Source organism: Otolemur garnettii, unplaced genomic scaffold (genome assembly GCF_000181295.1).
Source record: "Otolemur garnettii isolate 467f Iridium unplaced genomic scaffold, OtoGar3 scaffold00001, whole genome shotgun sequence".
NCBI lineage: Eukaryota > Metazoa > Chordata > Mammalia > Primates > Galagidae > Otolemur > Otolemur garnettii.
In genome coordinates this window covers 38,535,843-38,543,760 of record NW_003852396.1, presented here as the reverse complement: position 1 = coordinate 38,543,760, position 7,918 = coordinate 38,535,843, and the positions used below count along the sequence as shown (strand labels likewise).

The window sequence follows — 7,918 nt, the reverse complement described above, 5'->3', positions numbered from 1 at the left end:
AAGTTTCAAAATAATATGAAATTTTAAAAGCTTTGTATATAAACTATTCAATATTTCCTCAGCCCTGACTGACAAAGCACAACGAGGTGGTACTTTTAGAGAGAGAAACTTCAGACCCAGAAAGAGTAATGAGATGTATTTCACATGGCTAAATCAGTGGCAAAAACATAATTTCCTTTCTTTCAAAGAGGTAAGAAAGCAATTAAGTGGTCAGCTGAACATAAAGGACACATGATCCATTCTGGGCATGGTTGGGAAGGGGTAGAGAAAGGACAACACTTTGGTCTCAGAGATCTCACCATCTTAATTTTGTCACTTACTTTTTTTGAGGAACTTTTCTTTTTTTAAGAAACAGAATCTCACCTCTGTCTCTCAGGCTGGAGTTCAATAGCACTAGGATAGCTGTTGCTGCAATTTCATACTTCTGGGTTTAAGCAATCCTCCTCCCTTGACCTTTCAAAGTGCTGAGATTATACCCATGAGCTACAGGGTTCAGACTTAATTTGGTCACTTCTAATGAAAAAAACAAACAAATATAAATAAATAAATAAATAAATAGTCCAAAGATACCCTAAAGCTGAAGACCTGAACAGCATGTTGTTTTTATTACTGTTGCTTTGCTAACTCCTCCTGGAGTTACCTTTCTGGTTTGGCTGGTACTTTGTACAAAGCAATGGGGTTTCCCATAGTGGAGTTGTCCCTGAGGCTCTGTTTGGTTCTCAGGATGGCAGAGCCATACCTTTTCCTATCCTCTATGCATACCTTCCAAAAGTGAGAAAGACATTAGATTGGTACTTTAGAGCTATGGAATTATTTGGAAAGTTTTACGAATGGTTGCCATCACATCAGTAACAATAAAGTCAATTACAAAATGTATATATCACAACGTGCTTTTAGGCATTTTGCATTGTACTCACATTCCCTTTAATAAGCCTTAAATGTTGCTCCCAAAGGCATGAAGCCTCTAACTCAGCTGGAATCTCCCAAGAGAGGCAGAGACAATTTGGTGAAAAAAGATAGGGGGGTTAGGTTACCAGGTGTAGATGGGGCGGCAAAAAGAGAAAGCAGCCTTCTGGTTCAAGATCATCCCTCAGTCTAAAGGTTGGCTTTAGGTAGGCTGGTCTCTGGCAGTGTTGGGGTTGGATATGGAGGATGGAGAAGTGGCAGCAGGGTGGGACTGGGAGGCTCTACATCTCATTTAGGTCAAATGGAGTCTGGCCCAGCATCCTTTGTGTACAGAAGTGTTCCCTTTGGTGCATTTCAGTTTATCTTCCAAATTAGCAACTGTCTTTTCCAGCTTGGTTACAGATCTCAAAGCAAACTCAGCACAGGTCTCCTCTTCCTTGAGTTTAGCAGTAAGAATGTTCATCTCTTCCTCCTGTTTGTCTTCTTCTTCTTCTTTTTTTTTTTTTTGCAGTTTTTGGTGGGGCTGGGTTTGACCTCCAGCATATGGGGCTGGCGCCCTATTCCTTTGAGCCACAGAAGCCGCCCTGTTTGTCTTCTTTTTGAGAGTACTTTTCTTCAGCAGCACCTAAGATACTTTAGATTCTGGTCCATCAGTCTGATCTGCTCATCCATCTCTTGGCAATGCGACTCTGTCAGCTCAGCTCATTCCTCTGTGTGTTCCAAGTCTCCTTCAACAACCACCAACTTCCGAGCCACCTCTTCATAACTTCCTATTTGCTTCTTCAATGGGAACTTCTTTGACTTAAGATTTCCTGGAGTTCCACATTTTCTTCATCTTTTAAGACCAAGTTTTCAATAAGCTTCTTATCTCTCTCTCTTTCATCAGTAGCTTTTTCTGCCAGGCACTCCTGAGAGCAGTCCAACTCCTCTTCAACCAGCTGGATTAGTTTAAGGACAGCACTTCAGGCTGACTCTGTCCCTGGGTCTGCCCTTCTCTTTCTACTTCCTGCTGGAGGCACTCAGCTCTCTCCTCTGCATCGCTGGCTCGCTGCTGCAGACGCTGTATTGTACACAGATGGTGGTGATCCCAGCGGTGGTGCCCACCCAGCTCCTGCTTGCACTTCCATTCCTACTTCTTCTGCTTGGCATTGCAGCTGCTTCGCACCAGGAAACTAATTTATTAATGAAAATGATATACTTTTCCCTTTATATTAAAGATAAGGGGTTTATTAATGCATCATGGTATATATCATGGTATTTGATAGGATTTTTTATTTCCCAGTTTTCCCACAATTGGTATCTGTTTTTATTTTTTATGAAACAGAGTCTCACTCTTGTCACCCACAGTAGAGTGCCGTGGCATCACACAGCACATAGCAACCTCCAGCTCTTGGGCTCAGGCAATTCTCTTGCCTCAATCTCCCAAGTAGCTGGGACTACAGGCGCCTGCCACAACGTGCAGCTATTTTTTTTGTTGTAATTTGGCCAGGGCCCGGTTGGAACCCGCTACCCTCAGTATATGGGGCTGGTGCCCTACTCACTGAGCCACAGGTGCTGCCCTAATTGGTATGATTTTTTAAAAAATTGAGAGAGGACCGAGCACAGTGGCTCATGCCTGTAATCTCAGCACTCTGGGAGGCTTAGGAGGGCAGATTGCCTGAGCTCACAAGCTTGAGACTAGCTTGAGCTAGAGCAGGACCCCGTCTCTAAAAATAGCTGGGTGTTGTGGCAAGGTACCTATAGTCCCAGCTACTTGGGAGGCTGAGGCAAAAGAATCACTTGAGCCCAAGAGCCTGAGGTTGCTGTGAGCTATGATGCCACAGCAGTCTCCTGGGGCAACAAAATGAGACTCTGTCTCAAAAAAAAAAAAGATTGTTTTTGAGACAGGTTCTTATCTATTGTCCTGGCTACAGTGCAGTGGTGTCATTCTAGCTCATCCCAACCTCAAACTCCCGAGTTCAAGGGATCCTCCCACCTTGGCCTCTCACCGGCTGCTTGTTCTTTTTTCAGTTTCCTTTTACAAATTTCTGAACAAAATTTATTTATTTTCTGAACCAATTTTAAAGGGTTTAAAACTTAGTACTTTGTGTTATACTTTAGTCATTTAGAAATTTTCAGAACTAATAGAATTTTCTAAAGTATAGGATGTGAATGTGTGGGGGTGTGTGTGTGTGCAGGGGAGAAATAAAAAATGAGTCTAAGATTTTTGGCATAATCTGAAAGAATGGAATTGTCATTCACTGAGATAGAAGAACGTGGAAGGTGTAGTATTATTTCGGGGAAACCAGAAAGTTAATTTGGAACATGGTAACTTTGAGAAGCATCTTAGACCTCTAAATTGAGATAATAAGAAGTGAGTTGGATATACAAATCTGGACTTTAGGGGCAAGTTCCAGGCAGAGTTAATACATATAAGATGCTTAAAATAGTGCCTTGTATTTCCTTTTAAAATAAGTCAGATTGTACCACTTTTTCATTCAAAACTCTTTAATGATTTTTCATTTTAGTCACAAAGGTAAAAATCTTTACAATGTGCCCGTAAGGCTCTTCATGATCTATTCTCCTATCCCTAACATCTTTTACCTTGGGGACGATAATGCTAGCTGCTGTAACAAATAAACTCTGCAGTACCAGTGGCTCATCGCAACTGAGGTTTATATTTTATTTACAAAGCAGCCCAGTATGGATATTCTTGGTCAGCTGGAGCCTTTCTTCCACGTGCTTATCCAGGCTCTGTCTGTCTTCTATTTTATCATTATGTAGAATCTCAGAATCCTCTACTTCCAGCTGGTAGAAGGCAAAAAGAAAGAGGAGAAAAGCTTAATTTCCTTCTTAAATGCCTGATCTAGCAATGACTATATAAACTCCTATACACATTCCATTGGTAAGAATTAGTCATGTGGCCACATCTGGATGCAAGCAGGGCTGGGAAATGTCTCTGCCCAGGCAGCTCCACACACTATGTAGGGGAAAACAGATTTTTTTTTTTTTTTTGAGACAGAGTCTCACTATGTCGCCCTCAGTAGAGTGCTGTAGCATCACAGCTCACAGCAACCTCAAATTCTTGGGCTTAAGCGATTCTCTTGCTTCAGCCTCCCAAGTAGTAGTTGGGACTATAGGCGCCTGCCACAATGCCCAGCTATTTGTTGTTATTGTTGCAGTTGTCATTGTGGTTTAGCTGGCCCAGGTTGGGTTTGAACCCACCAGCCTCAGTGCATGTGGCTGGAGCACTAACCACTGTGCTACGGATGCCAAGCCGAAAACATGATGTTTTTGTGAACTGCAAGCCAACTCCACCATACCTTCTACCATCTTCTACACGCCTTCCAACCCTACCGCTCTCCAGCCACCCCAGTCTCCTTATTGTTCCTATAAATATTCTAGGCCTGTTCTGCCTCACACCCTTTCCTGAAGTTATGTTCCCTCAGATGTTCTCTTGCTCTCTCATGTTCTTCATGCTGAAATGGGTGCCCTAGGTCACTACTTCTTAAGAATATATTATGTCCCAAATATTTAAAATTAATTGTTGTTGTTGTTATTGAGACAAAGTCCCACCCTATGCCCTGAGCAGAGTGCAATGGCGTCATGGCTTACTGCAACCTCAAACTCGGGCTGTGGGCATCCTGCTGCCTCAGCCTCCAGAAGATGCTGGGATTACAGGTGCCCGGCTGGGTTTTCCATTTTTTTAGGAGTCAGGGTCTCAATTTCGCTCAGGCAAGTCTCGAACTCCTGAGCTCTAGCAATCCTCCCACCTCAGCCTCCCACAGTGCTAGGATTACAGGCGTGAGCCACCATGCCATTAATTCTTATTATTATAATTTATGAATCTTCAATGCAATCCTGTGTGGGGTCAGAATGCCTATTCTCATTTCAGAGAGGTTAACTGATGTGCCTCAGCTTACTTAGCTACTACAAGGAGCAGTAGTGAGTGGGGATTTAAACATTTTTTTTTTTTAAGAGACAAGATCTCACTCTGTCACCTGGGCTGGGTTCAAATAATCCTACTGTCTTAGCCTCCTAAGTAACTAGTATTACAGATAGATGTGCACTACCATGCCTGGCTAATTTCTAAATTTTGTAGAGATAGGGTCTTGCTGTGTTGCCTTGGTTGGTCTCAAACTCCTGGCCTTAGGGAATGCACCTGCCTCAGCCTCCCAAAGTGTTGGGATTACAGGTATAATCTACTGCACCCAGCCTGAACATTAAATCTTAAAAACATCCAGTTCTATATTTTCTATGACTTTCTAAGAAACAATCACTCTGCCAAACATATTTCCTACTGGGAAGGAGATCACTTTACAGTTGTGTATTCTGGGCTTCTGGACAGTTAGATTTCCCAGGGCAAATTAATATAGTCATACTCTGTGTGTGTGTTTTAAAGGCAGGGTCTCGGCCACCCAGGCTGGAGTGCAGTGGTGTGATCATAGCTCACTGTATCCTTGAAGTCCTGGGCTCACGTGAGCCTCCTGCCTCAGCCTTCTGAGTATCTGGGATTATAGGCATGAGCCACCACACTTGGCTAATTTTTATTATTTTTTGTAGGGATGGGGCTTTGCTACATTGCTCAGGCTGATCTTGAACTCTTGCCTCAAGTGATCCTCCACTTTGGCCTCCTATAATGCTGGGATTACAGGTGTGACCCACCACACAGGAATTTTTTTTTTTTTTTTTGAGACAGAGTCTGGCTCTGGGTAGAGTGCCATGGCATCATTATAGTTCATAGCAATCTCAAACTCTTGGGCTAAAGCAATCCTCTTGCCTCAGCCTCCCAAGTAGCTGGGACTACAGGTGCCCACCACAAGGTCTGGCTATTTTTAGAGACAGAGTCTCACTCTTGCTCAGGTTGGTCTTGAACTTGTGAGCTCAGGCAATCCACCTGCCTCAACCTCCCAGAATACTGGGATTATAGGCGTGTGCCAGCACTTCCCGTCTGCATGGGCTTTTTGAAGCTGCTTGCTCCTTCCCACTTTCCTCACACCAGTTAAGGCAGGTTAAATATAGGGAGTAACAGGTGCTATTGTTTTTTTTTTTTATTTTTATTTTTATTTTTTTTTGAGACAGAGCCTCAAGCTGTCCCCCTGGGTAGAGTGCCGTGGCATTACAGCTCACAGCAACCTCCAACTCCTGGGTTCAAGCGAGTCTCCTGCCTCCGCCTCCCAAGTAGCTGGGACCACAGGCGCCCGCCACAACGCCCGGCTATTTTTTGGTTGCAGCCGTCATTGTCGTTTTGGCGGGTCCGGGCTGGGGATTCGAACCCGCCACCTTAGGTGTACATGGCTGGCGCCTTAGCCGGTTGAGCTATAGGGGCCGAGCCACAGGTGCTATTGTTTTGAGTGATGATGACTGTGACCTCTAGGACAGCCTCCCCAAGGGAACCAATACTTGAGAGAAGTACCTAGGAGAGAGCCCAGGTTGAACCCTTGGGGAAGCCCGGTGCCTTCTACAATTTTCAGTGGCAGTATGCCAGAACTAACCTTGAACACACCTCTTTTTGGAACAGTAATAATAATCTGTAATATTTACTCAGTGACTTCTAAGTTCCAGGCACTATTCTTATTGCTTTATCTTTACTTGCATATATCTTATATAATCTTTACAAAAACCACAACAGCTGGCACCTAGAGATTAAGTAGTTTGCCCAAAATCACAGTAAATGATAAAGTCAGGATTCAAATATGAGCACTGTAACCACTATAATAAACTGCCTCCTTGGCCTCTGATGTCCAGTTTCTTTTCTTTTCTTTCTTTCTTTCTTTCTTTATTTTTGAGACAGAGCCTCGAGCTGTCCCCCTGGGTAGAGTGCTATAGCTTCACTGCTCACAGCAACCTCCAACTCCTAGGCTTAAGCGAGTCTCCTGCCTCCGCCTCCCAAGTAGCTGGGACCACAGGCGCCCGCCACAACGCCCGGCCATTTTTTGGTTGCAGCCATTATTGTTTGGCAGGTTCGAGCTGGATTCGAACCTGCCACCTTAGGTGTATGTGGCTGGCACCTTAGCTGCCTGAGCCACAGGCGCCAAGCCTGATCTCCAGTTTCAAGTAAAGACATACCTGGCCAGCTTCTGTAGGTCTTAAGAAAGAAGTACACCTTAAAAAATCAGAAGGTCCCAGGACAAGGACCGGAGGTAAGTTTCCCTTGCCTTCTTTTCCCCCCTCTTAAAATAAGACCTGTTTTGGATGGATCTGAGAATTCTCACGGAGTGAAGAGGAAGGAGCGCCCAAAGAGAGGGGCTTCTGGAGGCTTCCAGAGGGAAAGGAGAGAACTGAGAAGAGGCCTGGCTGGGTTTGGGTACGGGGAACGGGGAGCTGACCACTAGTCCAGGATTCTAGACCCGGCTTTATCTCTTACACTTAGTGTAACCTTGGTGAAGTCCTTGCTTCTCTTTGAGCCTCAATTTCCTCATCTGTAAAATAAAGGTAAATATAAAACGGGCTGAGCAATCCCCACCAAAAGAGGGGCATCCTCAGCTCTACTGGGGAAAAGGCTGCGCACGGACGCCAAAGAGCCGGGGCAGGAGAAAGGCGCTGTCTGGGGTCTGGGCAGACAGCCAACAAATAGGGTTGGGTGGGCTTCCCCGGATAGGGCCGGGCTGAGGAGATCTCTGGACCTCTAGTGGGTAGGGGACTGGGGAGGAGAGAGCATGGGCCAGTGTCCCGGCTCTGCAGGCTGCGTTCACTATTCTCGCACTTTCTCAGCCCTCCCTACAGGAGAAGCAGTCCCTGGGGGGGGGATGGCGGTTGCGGGCAACTAAGCAGTCGTCGGCTGCGCTGCGGCTACCGCCGGGGAAGCTGCGGCCCGCCCGGCCCGAAGAGCATCACGTCATCCTTTCCGCCAGGCGCCCGCCCCCTCCCCGACGGCGCCTGCGCAGGCGCGGCGGGAGGGGGGCCGCGGTGGGGGCTCTCCCCAGTGCTTTCCGCCCTTCTCCAGGCTCGCTCGGGCCGCGGCGCTCTTGGCTGACGGCAGCGGCGCGGAGGAGAAGGTGTCCAGGATGCGGCGCGGGGCGGCCCGGTGCCC

General features: G+C 46.0%; 1 pseudogene; it reads right to left on the bottom strand.

Annotated features, from left to right (window-relative positions):
* Window positions 1-1,187: 1,187 nt before the first annotated feature.
* On the bottom strand, window positions 1,188-1,944 carry LOC100962405 (annotated as a pseudogene).
* Window positions 1,945-7,918: the final 5,974 nt, after the last annotated feature.